This window comes from Petaurus breviceps, unplaced genomic scaffold (assembly GCF_028583685.1).
Source record: "Petaurus breviceps papuanus isolate PSGF00001 unplaced genomic scaffold, PetGlider_PUasm1.0 688, whole genome shotgun sequence".
NCBI classification, from domain to species: domain Eukaryota; kingdom Metazoa; phylum Chordata; class Mammalia; order Diprotodontia; family Petauridae; genus Petaurus; species Petaurus breviceps.
This window is the reverse complement of record NW_027186457.1, coordinates 13,538,411-13,561,197: the sequence shown is the minus strand read 5'-3', so window position 1 is coordinate 13,561,197 and position 22,787 is coordinate 13,538,411. Positions and strand designations below refer to the sequence as shown.

At 38.7% G+C, this 22,787-nt stretch overlaps 1 protein-coding gene across 3 annotated transcripts in view; it reads right to left on the bottom strand.

Annotated features, from left to right (window-relative positions):
- The window catches only part of PLS1 (plastin 1), a 154,250-nt gene that overhangs the window by 79,578 nt on the left and 51,885 nt on the right, over nucleotides 1-22,787 (bottom strand). Inside the window, exon 1 of one of the 3 annotated variants that reach the window (XM_069104682.1) lies at nucleotides 21,491-21,758. The exons of the other annotated variants lie outside the window; for them this stretch is intronic. The gene's annotated coding sequence lies outside the window, so the exon portion shown is untranslated. Of the gene's footprint in view, nucleotides 1-21,490; nucleotides 21,759-22,787 lie in introns of those variants that run through there. 3 annotated transcript variants of the gene reach the window in all.

Genomic DNA, 22,787 nt, shown 5'->3' with positions numbered 1-22,787 from the left:
GGTATTTTGAACCTGGGAAGTTGCCTTTCTTTTGGCATTACATTACAGTCCTTAAGTGCAGTCCTTTGACTGAATCCAAACTTCATGGAACAAATCCCCCTAGTGAAAGGATTTATTCTGTGAAGTTTGCATTCAGTCAAAGGGTCACACTTGAGGAGCTAGAGGCTACAGGTTCCCCACCTTATCTATCTTATCTTCCCTCTATCTTTGACCACATGACTATAATGACATAAGTTCAACTATACAGCTGCTAAGGTACCTTTCAACTCTCAAGTCCTGTAATTCAGTCTTCTTTTCTCTCTCTCTAAGCTAAAGTCCCATCTCCCCTATGAAGCCCTTCTTGACCCTTGACCCTTTACCTGTGACCCTCCTTATGGACTTCCCATTTCTCTAAATAATTATATAACACTACTATATGGATCCAACAATTTAGCATCTAATCATACATTATCTTATATTTTTTTTCCCATGTTAATCTTGTCTGCTCAACTAGAATGTAAACCCTTGAGGGTAAGAACTATAGTGAAGTAAAAATGTTTCTTGTATATTCCCAACAGTTCTTAACATGGCAAATCCTCAAATATTATTGGTTGATTGCTTCCTTAATCAAGTTATTTAAAGAGAATTATTAGTACAGGAACAGACTCTGCCTGGTCTCCGCCTCTTCCCAGATCTTCCTACATTCTTTTATAAGGTTATAATTTAATCCCATCATAATTCATAATTGGTTGCCTCCCTTCCCAAAGGATTTTAATGTCATCCCAGTTTCTTGTGACCTAAAAGGATTATTCACTCATATATTGATTTACTGAAGGAAACTGAAAGAAAAAATATGACAACAAAACTCTTTCTTGCTTGAGTAAATCGCAACTACTTTGGATAATCTGAATTTTCCAATTTAACAACCTTCTTTTTTGTTCTTTCTCTGGCTGTGAGTCCTGAGACAAGCCTTTTGTCAAGCACTGCTTGGTCTTATAATCAAAGAAAGAATGAAGGAAAGAAGTGACTTACTAAATTGCAACTTCCCTGTTACCAAAGGGGCCTCATGGTAAATGGTCACCTTCATTCTCTGACCAGCAATACCTATTGTTCAATGCCTTCTTTGGCAGGTTGTAGGAGCAAGGGGTCAGGTGCCATCTTGACATCTTTTCCCTGGTATTCCCACCAGAGTTAGGAGTAGGGATGGGGTTTTGCTCTGTCAAACCAAAAGAACATCTACACACTGAATGCACCCTGAAAACTGTCTGTCTACCTTCTTCTCTCCTTGATCTCCTGCATCTAGCATCTTTTTCAGTCAAACGAGGTAATTCCTTACATGTTCTTCCCATAGTGGGACATTAGAATGACTCCAAGTAATTTTTTTCACATAACAAGCCCTGAAGACATCTTCTTTTTATTACCTAAAAGATCAAAGAAACCTAAAAGATCAAATGGAAAACACCAGGGACCAATGGCTCAGAAAAGGCTTTAGCAACCAGGGATTGTATCCATACTGGGCAAAAGAGAAGGATCAGAGGAGGGATAAAATTATTGCCAAAGTGAATTGGAGAATAATAACTAAAGACAGAGAAAACTCAGAGCTATTTCATTTTTATTTTGCTTCTGTTTTCTTTGCCAGAAAGAAGCGTCTTTCAACTGTTAGTGACTGAACAATAAGCAAAAAAAAAAGTTATTAGAGAATTTATACCAATGATAAGTAGGGAAATAGTAAGAGAACACCTAACTGTCCTTTAGAAGTCAAGTAGACCAGTCCCACATATGAAAAGCTACTGAAAGGTGCTTAATAAATGTTTATATTGATTGAAAGAACTGCCAGGTGTGGTTGCTGGGTCACTGATATTGATTTTTGAAAGACTGAGGTAAATAGGAACATTATCACATAATTGGAGAAGGCAAAATGTCCTAATTTTCAAAAAATAACAGCAAATAAGATCTATAAACTATAAACCAGTAAGCCTAACTTCAATTTTAGGCAAAATAAAGGATAATCAGTTAATACCTAGAAAAGGAAGCAATGACTCCAGAGAGCCCTTTCATGGCCTCCTGGCTTCCCTGAATCCCTTCAAGTCTCAACTAAAATCCCATCTTCATTATAATTCCTCTGACAATTATTTTCAATTTATCTTGTGTTCAGTTTATACGTAATTATTTGTACATTGCCTCCCCACATTAGACTGTGAGCTTCTAAAGACATCCGGGACTATCTTTTACCTTTCTTTGCATCCCTAGGCTAGGCACAGTGCCAGGCACATAGTAGCCACTTAATAAATATTTATTGACTTCCTGATTGACTCTTCTGAGAGGATTATTAGACTGGTAGATCAAAATTTGCTATAAATACCTGAACTTTGGCAAAGCAGCTAAGAAAGGATCTCATCACATTCTTGTAGAGAAGAAAGAAAATGGTGAACTAGATCAGCACTTCTTAAACTGTGGGTTGTAACCCCATGTGGGGTAGCATAACTGAATGTGGGGGTCATGAAAATTTTGGCAATGGTAAGAGGTTTCTGAACAGACAACTACAAAAATTAATTCAAAATCAAACATGTAATGAATCCATGGTGTTCCTGGCAGTACTTACCCATGTTGCATCTCATGACTTCACTACAGCCTTGTTTCTGAACACCCAACTTGTACACTTTTTGCCACACATGTCATCACGCATGCAACACCAACAAACACTGCCAGAAACACCTCAGCTCAGATTCAAGACTATTGTATGTTATGAATTGCGGTATTTTTACTATACATACAAAGTGTTCTGCTCTTGCAGAAACATAATAGTTTAATTATGGCAAATAAAGACTTTTAATATTTTCCTACCATCATTCCTTAGCATTAAAATTAGCATATCTCTGGATTGCATTGTGCTAGAATGTTTGATTTTTTAAATTGCTGTTATCTCCTTTTTACAGAAATATAAGTGTTTAATTGCAGCAAATAAAAACAAAAGTATTTTAATAATCTTTCTGCATTGTCGTATGTATACATGTGAACATAATTTTTTAAAATTAAGCACAAACAAATGTAATTTCATAAACTAAAGCTAGCATTTATTTGAGAAATTATTAGCAATATTTATTTATATTTTAGAATAAAAATATTTTTTGGTTATGGATGAGTGGCTAAATTTCAGCAGAAGAGGTAAAAATACTGATGGCAATGAAGCAAAATCTTCACTACCAGATTACAGTGCACCTAAATTGACAAGAAAAAGAAAATATGTTGAATCACTTTTGCAATATGGATTTACTTCTAATAATGATGGCGGTGTGGAAAAACCTATTTTTTAAATTTGTAATGAAGTTTTGGCTATGGAGAGCATGAAACCAGTCAAATGAAAACATCTTAATACCAAGCATGCAGCGTACTGCGATAAACCAAAAGAATATTTCTAAACAACTTTTAAAATCTTCAAATAAAGAAAAACAATGTTTTGAGAAATGTGTTACTGTCAACAAAAAGTATTTATTTGCATCTTATGAAACTTCATATTTAATTGCAAAAACTAAAAACTCCTACATGACAGAAGATCTTGTGTTACCTGCTGCTATTAAAATGTCAGAAATAGTTTATGGGGAAAAGTGTGGGGATGAAATTCATAAAATTCTTTTATCAAATGATATTCTTTCCAAAAGAATTTCTGAAATTATTAATGACCAATTCCAGCAGCTTTATTACCCGTGCAATCCAAAGTTTTCAATTCAGTTAGATGAAACAACTGATATTTCTAACATGGCACAGTTATTACTTTATGTAAGATATGTTTATGAAGGAAGCATACATGAGAGATCATTGTTCTATTGCCCTTTGGAAGGGCATGCAAGAAGGGAAGATATATATCTTAAAGTCAATGAATTTTTCACAAATGAAGGATTACAGTGGAAAAATTGTGTTGGAGTCTGAACAGATAGTGCTAGAGCAATGATGAGTGAGAATGTTGGATTTGTAGCAAAAGTTAACACTGGTGCCAATGAACATATCACTTTTTCTCACAGCGTGATCAATTGAGAGGCACTTGTAGCCAAAAAAATTATCACCATAGTTAGATGTTGTGCTTCAAGATACTATCAAAATCATTAAAAGCCATGTCCTTAACAGTAATTTGTTTTCAAACCTTTGGAAAGACATGGACTCTGATTACAAAAGGTTATTATTACGTGCAGAGGTAAGGTGGCTCTCAAGAGGGCGAAATTTAACTAATTATTGAAACTGAAAGATGAGGTTGTTATATTTTTGACTAAGCAGAAATCCAACTTTGTTCATTTTTTTCATGATGACTTGTAGCTTTCAAAACTGTATTATTTGTTGGATATTTTTGAAAAACTCAATGATTTAAAAAAAAAGAAAAACAGTGATTTAAACATGTCACTTCAAGGAAAAAAATTGTGACATTTATGTTAAAAGATAAAATTGAAATTATTATTTAAAAAGTTAATATATGGAAAAAACAGGGTAGAAAATGGTTCTTTAAAAATGTTTATAGGCACAGATGATTTTATAATTGAAAGTAACCTTCCCAAAGATTTCACTGTAAGAGTCATAATTGATCATCTGAAGTGCCTGGAGACACAGTTTCAGAAATACTTCCCTTCAAATTTTGATTCTAAAAAACTAAGTTGGGTTCATAAATCATACTCAATTGAAACAAAAAAAATGTCAGTCATCTGCCATTAAAAGTTTAAGAAAACCTGTATATAAATCTTTTGAAAAAAATTGTCATAGTCCTCCTCTATGATGCTGGATATGAGGGTTTCATCTCAAAGGGAAGATGTAGTACTGTTCCAGTTTTCTTTGACTTTTATTTACTTAGTTATTCTGAGTATTTCCAATGTAATTTTGAGGTATGCAAAGTGTATTATACTAGCTGAAGCTGTGTAAGGCATCTTTAAGTTTTAATTCTTTGAGTACTGTATATGAGGTTGAGAAAAAGAAAAAAAAAATGTCCCACAGAAACATTCTGAGATACAGGTTCCAATCCCCAAATTAGGTTGTTTTCTAGATTGGAGACCAAAACTGTTAATTCATTAAAAATCCTTTTTAAGGTTATAAAAAAATTCAACAAGAATTTGCTGAGTTATCAGGAGATGCAGGTTTAAAACTTGAATTTTCTAAAAAAAATCATTAAATGAATTTTGGCTTGAGTTTTGGATAGAATTTCTAACAATTTCCAAAATAGCTTTAAATATACTGCTGCCATTTTGTGCCACATATTTATGTGAAGCAGAGTTCTCAGCATTGATGATTATAAAACCAAAATATCGATCAACTCTGAAAAATGTTGAAGATGATCTACGTCCTGCAGTACCAAATATTCCACCAAGATTTAATTCTTTATGTAAAAATAAACAAACACATGCATCTCATTAGTATGCAGATATGCTTTTTGTCTTTAATAAATGGCAAAATCATATATATGCATATATATATCAAAGAAGTGTTTTTTTAAAATAAACTTCTTCATGATTTATTATCAGTAAATGCTTGATTAGTATACCTATTTTATATACCTATATACCTGGGGTCTTATCAAAATTTCTTGGGGAAAAAGGGGTGAAGAGTGGAAAAAGCCCTGAACTACACAACAGTACAACAGGTGAATTCAGACCAAAAGAGTAATCTTGATGGCTTGATATCAGCTAGGAAAATCTCAGTAAAACTCCCCAGGGATTTATGCTTGGCCCAATGGTCTTTAATAGTTTTGCCAATAACTTTGATAAAAGGCATAGATAGTAAGCTTATGGAATTCTGGGCAAATATGAGTAAAGGAACTAAATATTTAGAAAGCACCTGTTTTGTGCCTGATACCTTCTTTTCGGGGGGGGGGAAGGTAGGGTAATTGGGGTTAAGTGACTTGCCCAAGGTCACACGGCTAGTTTTGTGTCAAGTGTCTGAGGCTGAATTTGAACTCAGGTCCTCCTGACTCCAGGGCTGGTGCTCTATTCACTGTACCACCTAGCCACCCCATTTCTTTTCTTTTTTAACCAAATATTAGCTTGCTTGCTTCTCTCTACTCACTACTCACCTGTGAATTAGGTGCTGGTATTATCCCTATTTTACAGATGAGGAAACTGAGGTAAACAGAGGTTCAGGGTCACAGAGCTAGTAAAGGTCTGAGGCCAGATTTGAGCTCAGGTCTTCCTGACTCCAGGCCACCAGTTGCCTTACAAGCAGGGATACTTGTTGGCAGTCAGTATCCAAAATTATCCGACAGGCTAAAACAACCTAAAAGATGATATTTAATGGAGTTCAAATAGATACCTTTACAAGTAGAAGATGGTGAAGGCATAATTACATATAAAAGGTCTTGAGGGTAGCTTTTAGTAGCTACAAGCTCATAAAGTCACAAATGTTACTTGGTAGGCAAAAAAGTTAGTCTAAACTTGGGCTGAATTAAGGGAACCTTGGTGTCTAGGACTAAGAAGATAAGAAGGTAACAATCCTTCCTTCTTTCCTTCCTTCCTTCCTTCCTTCCTTCCTTCCTTCCTTCCTTCCTTCTTTCCTTCCTTCCTTCCTTCCTTTCTTCCTTCCTTCATTCCTTTCTTTCTTTAGAGGGGGGAAGGCAAGGCAATTGGTGTTAAGTGACTTGCCCAAAGTCACACAGTGTCACGTGTCTGAGGTCAGTTTTGAACTCAGGTCCTCCTTACTCCAGGGCAGGTGTTTTATTCACTGTGCCACCTAGTTGCCCCTAGAAAGGTAATAATCCTACTGTCTTTTATTATTGTCATACCACATCTGAAATAATTAATGCAGTCCACAGGACATTTTAGGAAGACCAACAGTTAAGTTATGGAGTATCTATAGAAGGACATCCAGATGAAGGACCTCCAGATTTCCCCAGGAGGATCCATTGAAGGAACTGAACCTGTCTGGCTCAGAGAAAGAAAGATGTGTGGACATGCCAGATGTCTTCAAGTATGTAAAGGATTATCACCTGGAAGAGGGAGTAGGCTTGATCTGCTTGGCCCCAAAGGGCTAAAGTGAATGGGGGATATCAGGGCCAAATTATGAAAACATAAATTTAGACCTGATGCAAGGAAATCACAGATCCATTGAATATTTTAGTACTAAAGTAAGGAAATGCTTCCTAAACTCAAAACTATCCATTAAGTGACATGGGCTGCCTTGGAAAATAGAGGGATTCCCCTTCAAGAAGGGCTTTAAGCTAATGACAATCACTTGTCAGGTATATTTGAGGACATTCTTGGCCAGGGATGAGTTGGATTCAGTGATAACTGAAGTCCTTTCCAAATCTGAGATTATGTGATTCTAGTTTTGCTTTGCCCTAGTCCTCACACTCTTCCAGGGATAAAGTAAAATAATTCAGTACAGTTAATGGAAGTGAAGGAGAAAATTACCCAAGTAATGGAATTACCTATAACAACAAATTGCTTGTTTAAAATTCATGACTAACCAGCAAAAAAGATTGTCTGGATTTACATTGACACCATGGCATGGCCAAGCACCAGATGAAGTTTATGGTCCTTCTCCTTTACTACTAGTTAAGTTCCTATAATTCATGTAACTGATTTACAGGAATAAAAGTGAGATTGGGTTTAGTTCACATACAGCTCACTCAGGATTGGGTCTCACTTGAACTGCTTCATTGTTGGAATTTAAACTCTGAACTTGAAACCAAAGGATAAAGTATACTACTGGGCAAGGGAAAAAAAAGCCATGTTAATTTGCTCAAAGCTGACAGGTTAGTATGTTTTAGATATTGAAACTGTAGGATACTTTACATAATTTTAAAAGCTGAAACACCAGTCCTGCTCCACAAAAAAAGTATACTGATGTTCAAGGCTTAAGGAGATCAGGATCAGGAGAAATGAAATAGAGTCTGTCAAATATTATGGTTTTATTCAGGCTCCATGAGATGCCCAATGAATCATCAAAATATCAGTCAGTCAACAGAAATTTATCAAGCCTATCTTCTGTGCAAAGAACCATGCTAAGTAAGCAAAACCAACAGCCTTGCTCTTACCAAGCTCACAATCTAAGGGAGAGATAACAGCTAAACGCTGTAGGAACAAGACATCAGGATAAAGGGGTGATAACCAAGAGAGGGAAGACGCAAAGCTGAAAGAGACGCCAGAAACCATTAAATCCAAACCCTCCGTTTTACAGATTGAAAATTAAAGAGCAGAAAAGTTTAAATGACTTAAGGTCACTCAGCAAATTAGCAGCATAGCTGGGACCAAAGCCTGGGCTATCTGCCCTCATGTGTCCTATCAGTCAAGCGAGGTAAGTCCTGTGTGGATCAGCTAGATAGAACACCAACCCTGGAGTCAGGAGGACCTGAGATCAAATCCAGCCTCTGACACTTACTAACTGTATGACCCTGGACAAGTCACTTAACCCCCATGGCTTCCACATACAAAAAAAAAAGGAAATTGTGGCCTTTTCAATTACAAAAGCTACATTAATATACACTCATAAACACACACACACACACACACACACACATCATCAACCTGAGAGCCCAAAGACTTATATTATATACATTGATAACTCAAATCTAATAAATCACAGAGGTGATGAAAATAGGTAACTAGGAATCAGGAGACCTGGGCTCTGGCTTCAGGTGATTACTATGTGATCTGGAATAAGGAAGATAAAGAGGAAAAAGAACAGGGAAGAGGGACATGACAGAAGAGAAGGCAAAGAAAAAGCCTCATATTTATAGAGCACTTGAGGATTTACAAACCTCTCTGGGCTCCCTCAGAGGCCAGCTAGATGGCACAGTGGATTCAGCGCTGGATCTGGAGTCAAGAAGATCCAAGTTCAAATATGACTTCAGATACTTACTAGCTGTATGATCCTGGGAAAGTCATTTAACCTCTGTTTGCCAAGGAGTCAGCTAGGTGGTTTAGTGGATAGAGCATAGTGTCTGGAGTCAGGAATATCTGACTTCAAATCTGTCCTCAGAACCTTAGTAGCTGTATGATCTTGGGCAAGTCACTTAACCTGTTTGCTTTTATCCTCTGGAGAATAAAATGGTAAACCATAGAGTATCAAGTGTCAAGAAAATCCCATGAGGGGCGGCTAGGTGGCACAGTGAGTAAAGCGCCGGCTCCAGAGTCAGGAGGACCCGAGTTTGGTTCTGGCCTCAGACACAACACCCACACAAAAAACCTAGCCATGTAACCTTGGGCAAGTTACTTAACCCCAATTGCCCTGAAAAGGAAAAAAAAATCCCACAGACAGTATGGTCCACATTGACACAAGGAGTCACAGTTGAACACCAATAACCAGGATTTTTTAGTGGCAACCATGCAGGCATACCCAGGATGGCTGCTAGGATCATACTTAGATCTGCTTTACTAGGAAAGATAGCTGTTCAAGGGGTCAACATTCTTTTTTAATTCCATTCATTAGGTCAAGGGAAAAATTAGCACTCTGAAATGCAGAGAAAATCAAAACAAAGAAAATAGAGAAAATACAAGCAGGGAAATAAAGACCAACAGACAGGGCTTCTGTCTGAGAAATTAGCACAGATCAACAGACAGATCCAACTATCTCACTAAGGCAATACATACATAGTTACCAGAGACAGAAGCACTAACATCTGGCTTTTTCAAAGCCTGGGGCTCCTTAACAGCTACCCAGACCTAGTCTCATCTGGTCAAAACCCAAAAACACTCTTCTAATGAGTAAGCCCCAAAGCTAACCTCAAGTGTGTGCGTGTGTATCTATCTATCTATCTATCTACACCCTTTTTAGAGCCAGGGGGTATCACAACCCTCCTGATTCAGTGCCTAATTAGAAATTAACAAAAGGTATGAAAGCCTTCCTACAAGCAGGCCTCCCCTAAGCAAGCTTCCTTTAATGGGCTTCATGTGAGGCTTATTAATGGCTGGGGAAGATCTTATATCCCATTAACATTACAGCTTTCTCTGGGGTGGCTAGGTGGCACAGTGAATACAGCACTGGCCCTGGAGTCAGGAGGACCTGAGTTCAAATCTGTCCTCAGACACATAACAAAAACTAGCTGTGTGACCTTGGGCAAGTCACTTAACCCCAATTGCCCTCCAAAAAAAAAACCCAAAACATTCCAGCTTTCTCATCTTGTAAAAGGAGGAGCCTGGGCTAGGTGCCCCTGTGCCCAATCATTCTCTTACTAAACACATTGAGAATTTAATTCTCTAACAATTAGGCATTTTTTCTCCCACTCCTTCTCTGGTTCATTCACATCTCTTGGCAAAACACTGATGGATGAAAATGTCAGACTTTGTTTAGTTATTTTCAGCCTTGACATACTGTCTCCTACTCCCCCTCCACTTGGGGGGAGGTCAAAAACAAAATCCTCAGGGTGATTCAAGGGAAGCTTTTGAATTATATTAAGTTTCTAAGAATCTTGCTCCTCAAAGCCAGTTTTCTGATTTGGCCCCAGGCTCTGCTTTAAAATTCACCTGCCCATTAGTAAGCTTTAAACCACCACCAGTCTGCACAGAAAGTCCTTTGCTTTTAAATGTTTTTCAGTGGCTTTCAGGTTGTAACCGCACCTATTCAGGGCCAAGGTCAAACAGATGTAACATACTCGATTTCCCCTCTCTCTATTTAGAAAATCCTCAAATCCAAATATGAGCCAATTCCTTATAACATCCATATTAGTGAAATCTACAGCAGAGCTTTAGTTTGCCTAGGCTTCTTTGAGTCCTGAAAATTCAGCAGTCCTTAGTTAGTGAAAATGAATTTCAATTAAATCCAGGGTGCATTTATGGAACTTCTGCCACAGGCTCATTTTCATTAAATCATTAACTAGCAGGTATTTTGGTGTCGGGGAGCTCAGCTGCCTGTTTATTCTCTGTAAGCATTCTTTTCCTCTCTCCTACTTTATAGAAAAAGGGAGCAGGGTTTGAAGCAAAGTGAGGAAAGGCATAACATAGGGTGGCACTTGGAGGAGGTTTTTAAAAAGTGGAACACATACTCCAAAATGTTCTATTTTTATAAGAAACTGTGTGTGGCCATGCCTATAGGCTGCCTGTTGAAGGGCTAGCCTTTGCATTAGGGGTGGAGTGAAGAAGAGGGAGGCACCTTTGTAATAGATGTATCAGAGTTTGTTCTTGGGATTAAGGCTAAGTAGGAATCTACAATGAGAGGTAGAATATCATCAGGCCTTGCGGGAACACAAGGGCCTCCCCTCCTTCACAGACCTGACCAGGCTCACCTTCTCCTAGCTTTCTCATTTCTATTGATAGTACAACTATCCACATAGTTGCCCAAAATCAAAACACCTCAGATCTCACTTTGAGTCTCCCTTCTTCACAGACTAAATCTCAACAACCTTTTTCCTTATTAGGCAAGTAGATAGATCAATATAGCATTTAGTAAGGGCTAGCCACTGTGCTAAGTACTGGGCGTACAAATAGAAGTAAGTGAGAGAGTCCCTGCTCTCAAGGAGTCTACTGTCTGAGCAAGACAAAGCACAAAAGGCAGCTGGAATGGGAGGCAGCTTCGGAAAGGAGGCTGCCACTGTGGAGACAACTCATGAGTGGTGTGGATGCCTGTTTCCAGGCAAGATGAGGCAAAAAGAGCTCAAGATCTCAAAGGAAGATCCAAGGTTCCAATCAGGGATGATGACTTCCCTCAAGATGCAAATCTAACCTTCCAAAGGAAACCATTCCTAGTACTTACCCCACTGCTAGGGGTAGATAGGTGGATAGAATTCCTAATCAGGAAGACATCTTCCTGAGACAAAAATCTGGCCTCGGACACTTACTGTGTGACCTTGGGAAAGTCACTTCACTCAGATTGCTTCAGTTTCCTCATCTGTAAAATGAGCTGCAGAAGGAGATGGTAAACCACTCAGTATCTTTGCTAGCAAAAGCCCAAACGGGGTCACCAAGAGTCAGATACTACTGAACACCAACCATTGCTCTCTGATATTACCTTCCATTTTATTCTGTTTATTTCTTGTATATGCAATTTTTTGTCTCTCCTGTTAGAATGGGAGCTCTTTGAGGGCAAGAACTATTTTTGCCTTTTTTTTTTTAAGCAATTGGGGTTAAGTAACTTGCTCAAGGTGACATGGCCAGTTATTTCTGGGTGTGGTGCTAAGTATCAGAACCCTCATTCAATCCCCAGGTCATCCCGACACTGGAGCCAGTGCTCTTACTCGCTGGGCTACCTGGCCGCCCTTTTTTTGCCTTTCTTTGTGTCCCTAGCACTTAGTAAATCTTTATATAGTAAGGATTTAATAATTATGTTTGGGCACAGCTAGGTGGTGCAGTGAATAGAGCACCAGTCCTGGAGTCAGGAGGACCTGAGTTCAAATCTGGCCTCAGACACTTAACACTTACTAGCTGGGTGACCTTAGGCAAGTCACTTCATGCCAATTGCCTTGCCTTCTCCCCTCCAAATATATATATACACATATATATGTATGTATACACACATATATACATATATATGTATATACATACATATATATATATATATATATATATATATATATATATATATGTTTGTTAACTAATCATCAGCCAGAGTAGAGGCCACTTGGTGAGCAGATTTCCAAGAAGAACTGATCATCCATTCCTCCTGCAGGGGTTATATGTCTCTTTCAACTTTGTACCCCCAGTGAATTTAATTGATTGTAAGGATAAATCAAGAAGTGATTCCCAAACTAGGATTGTATTAAATCTAACTCTTCTGTGGGAGCTCTAGCTTCAGGCTAAGCCTCAGGGGATTTTGACCAGCTAAATTGAGACATAGTGTGAAGGAAGCTACATGCTTGTCTAGTTATTAGAAATTTTTATTTTACTTCAAGCAATTTAAAAGAAAATCCATTTGCTAAGCATATATTCTATCCCCCTTATTTTCCTGTTATTTTGATTTCATTTAGTATGAATCTAACTGAATGCTCAGGATGGATGCAGTAAAGATTTTATGTTCTTTCTTAAAGATGATAATTATTCCAGGTCAGGGTGAAGATAATTACAATTACAATTAGCATGTATTTCACATTAAATTATAATACACTTGGGGCGGCCAGGTGGCTCAGTGAGTAAGAGCACTGGCTCCAGTGTCGGGATGACCTGGATCAAATCCGGGCTCAGACACTCAGCACCACACCCAGAAATAACTGGCCGTGTAACCTTGAGCAAGTTACTTAACCCTGATTGCTTTAAAAAAAAAATTATAATACACTTGATGAGTGACCTTAAAATGTGAAAAGAAAAAAAAGTGAGGGAACTAGACATCAATTATTCATATTAGTAAAGAACAAAAGGATAAGAAAGAAAAGCTGCCAAGACAGAACTAGAATATACATGTCCTTATTGAAATTCTATGGCAAAGTAGGATGAATTTTATATCCTCAAGCAACGAGGTCACCAAGCAAGTTGCCAGGGTAGCCAAAGAATCACCTTCCCAAAAGATATTCAAGGTTGAGATTTGAGCCCCCTATGAGGGATCAAGAAATCCAATCTCTCATAATGCTTGAGAACACTAAATTAGATGACTCAATATGCAAGTTTACAAGTAATCCACAGTGAAGAATTCTTTTCAGATTCCAAGGCAAACAAAATGTCCTAATCTGTATTGAGGAATCAGCTTGTTATATTCAAGAGAAACTGAGCAATGAGTTTTTAAAGATACAGTTACTCAACAAAGACCATTTTAGAATAACTAAAAGCTAAGACTAAAACTTGAAGAATTCAGTAAATATTAATCAAAGATTCAGAACTAAGTTTTGTAAGACTGGTAATAATAGCAATAAGGATAACAAGATAGGGACTATCTCAGATAATTGAAAACACAGGAAGTGTAGGCAACAGATTGGCAGAAGAACTTAAATGTGGATAGAAAAGTCTATATTTGCATAATTAAAAGTAGTTTAATTTTTTCTATACAATCTGGTTTAGAAAAAAAAATGTCAGGGGTGGCTAGGTGGCACAGTGAGTAAAATGCTGGCCCTGGAGTCAAGAGGACCCCAGTTCGGTTCTGGCCTCAGACACAACACCCACACAGAAAAAAAAAAAAACTAGCCGTGTAACCTTGGGCAAGTTACTTAACCCCAATTGCCCTCCAAAAGGCAAAAAAAAGAAAAAGAAAAAGAAAAAATGTCACTCAAGAACATTTCTTGGAAAATAGCTTCCCAGTAAACAAGATGAAAGTAGCAAACAAAATTCTTCATTATTTTAATTAAAGAATGCAGCAGTTCAATTGCCAGTATCACCGTGTTCAGAGGGGTAGATCAGGCCTCTAGGAAGCTGGGTGTCACAGCGGTTAGAGCTAGGACTTTGGGTCACAAAGACATAAGTTTAAATCCTGCCTCAGACATCCCCAGCTATGTGACCATTGGCAAATCACTTAACTCCTCTAGGCTTCAGTTTCCTCATCTGTAAAATGGGGATGATAATAGCTTCTACCCCACAGGGTAATTGTAAGAATCAAATGAGTTATCATTGTATAAATGCTGACTATTATTAGCTATTATTGTTATTATACGAGGAATACAATAACATCTAATCTAAGTTAGCACATATCACCATTGACTCAGATCTGGTCTATTAAATGCCTCAGGGAAAAAAAATCACTCCCATTATTTCAAAGACACATCTCATTTTTTCAAATTAAAAATGTTATTACCCAACTTGATGACCACCTTATTGGTTCTGAATGATTTTGTACTGATACAAGTACTGTTCTCAGCACCCCAGGCAACTTTGTAAGATTTTGTAAGCCTTCATAAGACCATAAGCATCCTTGAGCTTCCTACCTCAATGGTGTCCCAAGTCCAGACCAAAAAGGAAGAGAAAAAAAGAGGATATTTGAAAAGACTGCACTTTAAGGTCTGCAAACATGAATCTTCTATTTAGAGCAAAAAGGGGCTTTAGAAATCATGACAGCCAATGCCCTCATTTTACAGATGAGGAAACAGGAACCCAGGAAGGTTTAGTAGGCTGGTCATCAGTCACGAAGTCAATATATAGGAGAGGCACAAGACTTGAACCCATGCCACCCAAGGTAGCACAGTTAGTATGTGACAGAGCCCACGCTACCCTGACTCCAAAGAGCAAATTTCTCCTGCAGCTTGTCCCCCAAAGAAGAGTCCCAAAAATGTTTTAAGTAATGGTGACATCACTGGAATAAATGTATAACCTCCCTAGGGTACTACTTTGAAAGGGAGGACATTCATTCACATTCATAAATGTGATCAGGTTACTTTTTAAAAAATCATTCTCGCTATGTGGTTTAGCCACTGGATAACTGGAAACTTGAGCAAGTCAGTGCATAATGGCCTCTGTCTACTCATCTGTGAAATGAGGGATCTAGGCTCAATGGCCACTTCTCACATCCTGCCACATAACATTGTTCTATAATTCTGCAACTTTTTATATTCTGACACCTCATTAAAAAAACACAGGCAAATTCAAAAACTGTTGCCATTAATACAGGCTGAAATAAAATATGAATAATTATGTTCTACCAAGTTCTGGCATAACCATTTCAAGAATACTAAAACAGACTGCTGGGGTAACATTTCGAATTTCAATGGAAACTGCAGATATATATAATGTATATATATATATATATATATATATATATATATATGTTTTTAGTGACATGATATAACTCATTAACACAAATTCTATACTACATGGGTGACCTCCAGTGAGTCACTTAGCTCTTTTTGATCCTCAGCTACAAAACGATGGGGCTGAACTAGAAGACTAGAAGTCTTCTTCTGGTCTAAATCTACAATCTTATGATTCTAAGTACAAAAATAAAAATGAATTCTTTTTCCCCTTCATAGGCTGTTCATAGATCCTATAATCATAGATTTTCTAGATGAAAGAAACCTTAAGTATCATCTAGTCCCAACCCCACTTTTGAGGTGTGAGAAAATTGGGGCTCAGAGAAACAAAAGGATTCATGGAGGATCACCAGGACAAATAAATTACAGATCTGGAATTTGAACACATGCCCTCTGACTCCAAATCAGTACTATTTCCACCATATCACCCTCTCAGCATCAATGCAGAATAACACCAACTAGAGGGAAGGTGAAGAAATCATTATTGTCATGTGTCCTTTGTTCTCTAAGAGGAACAAGAAATCTAGGAGTTGATGCCATGACATGCAAGTGAATTGGATTTAAGGGAGGGAGGGCTGGGCAAAGTCACCAGCCTCACTTCCTCCTCTGGAGCTATCTGGGTTCAGTAGCCAGATATAGATCAGGACAACTGGAGATGGCCCTGGTTGCAGTGGGAGACTTTGACCTTTTTCAGCTAAGATCTTTAATAGGTCTCAGTTTGACTGAGGCAATACCCATTCAGTGAGTAAGACTAGGTAAGAAATGAGACAGAGAATGGCTTCTTTGCCTAATCAAAAGTCATAATGGAAAGACAGATGAGTTTGAAGTTCTGACTTCACTTCCTGGCTCTGTTCTGGAATCTCAGGATCTCAGGGCTGGAAGGGACCTCAGAGGCCATTTACTCCAACCCCTGCCTGAACAAGAATCTTCTCTACAATATAGCCAGCAAGCCGGTATTTGAAAATGAAATGACTGCCTCAGGATGCAACAGATTCCCACTGCTTCCTGAGGGAGCACATTCCCTTGGTGTATAGCTCTAATTACAAGGAAGCTTTTCCTCACCTCAAGCCTAAATTTGCCCAGTTGGAAACTTCCACCCATCACTGGTAGTTGTGTCTTCAGGGGCCAGACATCACGTCTAGCAAGGCTACCAAGAGAAACACTCTGGCCATAAATGTACATAGAAGAAATTAGTATAAAATAAAATCCTTCATCAAAAAGACACTGTTTGGGAAGAGGAAGAGAAAGGTAACCTAGGAATTCTCATACGCATCATCTTTTACAGAATCCTATTTATAATCTCTATTAATATTGGTCAAGCATCTGCCCTCTCCCATCTTTGGAAATCTTTTAAGAAACTAAAGGAAATAAATTTGCCTTGATGTCTTCAAGTTCCCAGAGACCAGCTTCCATAAGAACTCACCTGGGAAGTATATAAATGATGTCACTACTTTCTATGGATCCCACAGTGTGGTGTTAGACTTACCTCTAGTCCAAGAGAACATAATATGGAGTTAGCTAAGGACAAAAAAAGGGCAGTTACGTGGCACAATGGATAGAGCACTGGGCATTAAGTCAGGAAGACCTGAATTCAAATCCAACCTCAGATACTTAGTAACTGTGTGATCCATCCATATCAAGAACTATTGGGTTATAGCTGGAAGGGTTAGAAGTCTTTGAATGAAATCCAAACACTTAACTCTGTTTGCCTCAGTTTCTTCATCTGTCAAATGGGTTAGAGAAGGAAATGGCAAACCACTCCATTATCTCTGCCAAGAAAACTCCAAATGAGGTCACAAAGAGTTGGACATGACTGAACAACAATAAAAGAACAAATATATCAGGACCCCAGATTTAAATCCTCTGATAAAGTAGTGAGCGATGTGGCTCATTGGACAGAGTTGGCCTCAGTGTCACGAAGCTCTGGGTTCAAATCCCACAGTTAAATCTAGTTTAAAAAAATTTTAACCCTCTTCGTTTTTGGAATTTCCCCCTCTGTAATGTAAATGCAAATTTAAAGATCTCCCCTGCCCCTAGGCCCTTTGATAGGCTTAAGAGACTCTGAGAACCTTCCTTGATTTGAAAATATACTCTGCTTCCTAATAGACTGAATGTGGTCACATGGAGCCTGTGGCAGAAGGCTTGGTTTTCAGGAATGCCCACACCTTGATGCTGGTAGATTGGGCAGTGGGTCAAGAGGGTGGTTACATTCTCTGACCCAGGAGAAGGCTATATAATCCCTGATGTGAGGCTTTGCTTTGGGGCTCACTTTGAGAAGTATTGTGTGATTTGACCAGAGGAGACTCTGGGCAGCCGTTGTTGAACCCCACCCCCCCACTCCTCCCACCCACCCACCCACCCCCTCCCTGGCTTTGAAAACCCAGATGTTGATGCTTCCCTCTCTGGTAACTGTGATTTGGTATGGATGTATGTAATGGTTGGACAGTTTGGAAACCTGTCTGCTGAAATGTTCATGTAACTTATGCTTGTAACCTCTGTATATTCTGAAGTTTGGGGTGCTGACCTTTTCCCCCTGAACTAGGTAAATGATATATATTTAATTGATTAAAGTAAGCTTGTTAACCCATTTTGAGTTACTTTCCTTTAGAAAAACAGATCTAAGAACCTGTGTTGGCAGACACCCTGGGGACCCTGGGGTGCTTGCTGCTACACCCTCTTACTGGTATATCAGAGCCCAACTGTGTTCCTTTCTATCTATGTAAACTGACACAACTCACTTCCCCATTCTGTGCCTTCCATCCCTTCATTTGTCAAATGAGAGTGTTAGACCTCTGAAAGTCCTTCCAGATATAAAACCATAATCCCATGAGCTGTTTCTTTTTATCTATACTGTATAGATACTCAATACCTAATGGGCTTAAGTTTTTTTTTAATTTGACATGACTGAATCAACTGGTAGTTTTAATTATCATGTAAGAAACAAAGAAAATGCTAAAGTAGATATGACTGATAAGAAAAACATTTTACATTTTTTAAAAATCTCTGATTCTCTATTTTTTTATGCTAAGTCATACCTACACCATAATATCCAGGACTATAGGGTTATAGCTGGAAGGGTTAGAGGTCTTTGAATTAAATCCTTTCACTTTACAAATAAGGAAACCCAAGGTCCACTGAGGGTAAGGGTGTTACCCAAGGTCAGTAAGTGGCAGAGCTGGGACATGAACCCAGGTTCTCTAACACCAAATTCAAGGGTTTGGACACATGTAAGGTCCATTTTCTTAACAAGTATTTCTTAGGCTTTAAAGTTGAATGAGATAGAACCTATTATCAACTCCAACTTCCTCTTATAGATGAGGAAACTTAGAAATAGAAAGGAGAAGTTACTCTTCTCAAGGTCATAAAGGTAATAATCAACAAAATTTGGACTCAAAGCCAAGGGCCAAGGCCTCTGACCTCAGTTCTGGGGAGTGAAAAGAAACTGCGAGGGAATACGTATATATACATTTTTACATATATAAATACACACACATACATGTATGTGTGTATACGTGTATGTATATATGTATTATATATATAGTACCTACTATGTGACAGGAACCATGTTAAGCTCTTGACAAATATCTCATTAGATCCAGGTCACTGTCTTTTCCTCTACACCATAGTTCCCAAATAGAATGATTGGTTAAGGAAACAATATTCTCCTCTGCAGACCAGAAACAACCCAGTTATCCACCTGGCAAGAAGATCACGTAAAGATGAAATAGATTTAATATTCCAAAGAAAAAAAGAATATAGTCACATCCAGCATATTCCCACAGCATTGAACATTTTGTCTATTGGATGCAGAGGAAAGAAAAGTCTATGTCTACAAGTCTTTCAGTGGGTAGAGAGGGGAAAAAAACTCTTCCAATGACGTATGAATAGATTTGGCTCAATGCATTTCAGACTGCTTGATTTCCTGCAGGTTAAAAAAACTGGGCATGGGGCAGTGGGGGCAGGGATGAGTAGAGAGAGTAAAGAAAACTGAGAACTCACCCTTTTCCTAACGTAAAAACAAATTAAAGTGCACACACTCGACACATTTCACTAAAGGGCCTGAAGATGTCCAAAGTGGCCAACAGTGCTAGAGCCCGCAGACTCCATAGGGAAAGGGGATCTCTAAGGTAACCAGGTCCTTCTGTCACCATACAGGGTTCTGGAGATTAAAATCAACACCCTAAAGTACACTTAGAAAAAAATAGGCAGTCAGGCATGTAGGAGAGAACTGCTTTGGAGTGTTTGTGAACTGTGTCCTTCATTAATTCAGTTTCACATTCTCCACCATCTTAAATTACTGGGTGGTTCTTCAGTGTTAGCCCTTTTCCTATACTGACTGGAGGTCAGAGTGGAAGTAGTTTTTTTTAAATGGCTCCATAACTCTCTCTGGCCATTAGTAACATTTGTAGCTACACAAAGTAACATAATAAGGGTAATCAAATATCATGCTTTGGGTAGTAAGCTGATCTAAACTAGGGAACATAAAGGAATGTTATCCCCCTCCTCTCAAAGAACACAATTGAGCAGTTGGCTGGTTCATTATAAAAACAACTGGCTGAAAGAAATGAAGATGATGTACGAAAAGTCTAATGCAAGAAAGTAGATTCTGCTTTCTAAAAAAGCTGCAGTGAAGTGTGTGTGTGTGTGTGTGTGTGTGTGTGTGTGTTCAAATGCTGCAAGACAGTTTTGTTTGGTTTTTTTTTTTCTTGGCACTCCCAGTCCAGAAGTAATTAGCTGTGAATTGTGCTTTCACTTAAACACAGTCAAGTTTACATTCACTCACGGAATCATTTTCATTTCTCTGATGTTAAACAAAAACAACAACAAAGCTCATACACAAGCAGTTGAACAGTTCCCAAAGTTGAGCAGCCAATGCGCTTATGAATGCTGCTGCAAAAAGGAGCTACATTGAACTTTTTCGAAGCTACCTCTGCTTTCAGAAAATTCAAGTCAGTTTTTATACTTTGGCAGTAAGTGCTATGCAAATTCATCAGTGGTATCAGTATCAAAGTTTCCTTAACATGCATCATTCAAGAGCTTCTCAGTCTTACATGCACAGCAAACTGCCCATTTTCAGTTTTAGTTTGAAAAGCACTGGAATTAATCTGCCTCCTCTAAGGACAATGCAAGGTAATGACCAACCAACAAATATGACACCATTAAAAGAATGTACTTAGCAGGAAATTAATCTTGGAAAGGCCCTCTCCACTTCTGAAATTTACTGGTGGTAGGGAGTTAAAAACCTTCAGAGCAAAGAGATAACTCTGTGCTTTAATTCATTTTTAGAATGTGGAAAAGTTGGAATGACAAGGGTAATCAGAAAGGATAGACGGTGCACTGAGTGTAAGTACCCCCTCCCGAGGATGCTCCACCATGGTTATACAGTACCCTCAGCCTGGTTTTTACTGCTTCTGCCATCAACTGCTATATTTTTAGCCATAGGACTATTTGGGGCCCCCCACCCCCGACCCCCTGGATCAGAGGGACTCATAGCCAGTCAAGGCAAAATCGTAAGTGTGGATTAACTGCTTTGCTCCCACAGGAAATGTCAGGGTTTAAAAAGCAGTAGCACTAGTGCCTGGTAGAAAAGACACATTCTGTTTATTGCTCTTACAGCTTCTTATCAAAACTCTTTCAGAGGGAAAAAGTTGAACCCCAGTCAAGTACACTTGTGGCTATATAAGCCCAAACAAAGCCTTCTCTCATCATAATTGCCGTTCAATTAAGAAAATGTGGGAAGATATTTAAGGATAGGAAAATGGGAAGGAGATTTGTAAATTCTGTGCCCCCAGCCAACAAAACTGTCACTTAATTCTGCTGATCATTCAGGACACACGCCTAGAGCACCTTGGAAAGCAAACATGCCCTGAATGGAACAAGTGGTCAGTAACAGCCACAGTGACCAAGGTTACTTTTGTGCTGAAAATAAAAGTAAATTCTGCATACCTGGTTATGATGGTCCGGTCAACTGAGAGCAGTTACTAGTCCAAGAGATTCCAAGTTCAATATGGCCAATAATCTATGCCAAAGTCTGGACTACAGGAAAGCAGCAAGGCGGAACTGAGCAGTATTCTGCCTTCTACTGTAGATTTTATCACAAAAGAACTTGGTCTCAGTAGAAAGGCCAAGCTTCAGGATGGGTGTGGTTTTGAAACTATAAAAACATTCAAGAGGCTAAAATGTAAATGACACACAGCCATAGTGGCAGTATCTCAGGGTGCCACGGACTTTCTGCCTCTGGAATGTCATTCAAGGGAGACGTCACGATCATGCCTGCCCGGTTATAGGACTACTTCATGCTATTCTATCTTGTCCTGATAGCTGTGTTGTGTGTGGTGCACTCTCTTCAGTTTAATTTTGAAAAAGTGCAAGGCTGTTTTCATCCTGTTAAACAGCACAGACAGCTTCTAGAGGGTATCAGTGAGAAAAAAAGCAAAAGTAAAAAGAAGACACAGGACTGTATTGTTGGGCACAGCAGACAGTTCGGACCTAATGGGCTCTCTCAAGGGGTGGCCAGTCCTCGTCAGGAGAGGGCCTCAGTTCTATCCTAACAGAGGCTTTCAGGAGCCCAGAATGACAACTCAGCTGTCCCAGGACAACTCTTTCAGCTCCCTTCCAGCCTGATCCTAGGAGAAAAAACTAGGGAAATAGAAGATTAGGAAGGCCATGCTTCAAGGGGCTGAATGGCTTTCACTTGGAAGAGGGACTAAAATTATTCTACTTGGCCCCAAGAGACAGAAAAGAAGCAATAGACAAAAGTTGCAAAAGGGGAAATTTAGGCATGATTTAAATTTCCCATTGATTTCAATCTACCCAAATGTGAAATGAGCTAAGGAAGGAGTGGATTCCTCCTCATTGGAGAGCTTTAAAAAGTTGTTAGATGACCACTTATCTACTGTAGAGGGAATTTTTTTTAAGGCAGTCAGGGTTATGTGATTTGCCCAGGGTCACACAGCTTGCAAGATTATTGACCATATTGAGCTTCCAATTTCTTGGACTAGTAACTTCTCTCAGTCAATTGGACCAGTGTGATCAGGTATGCAGAATTTACTTTTCTTTTAAGCACAAAAGAGAAGATTTTGAACTCAGGTATTACTGACTCCAGGGCTGGTGCACTGTGTCACTTCAGGTCTGGGTTGGACTAGCTACCGCTAAGGTGTCTTCCAACTGAGATTCTGCAACTTTTTTGAATGGTGACTGAAAATGTACAGAAACGTAGAATATCAGAACCCAAAAGGACCTC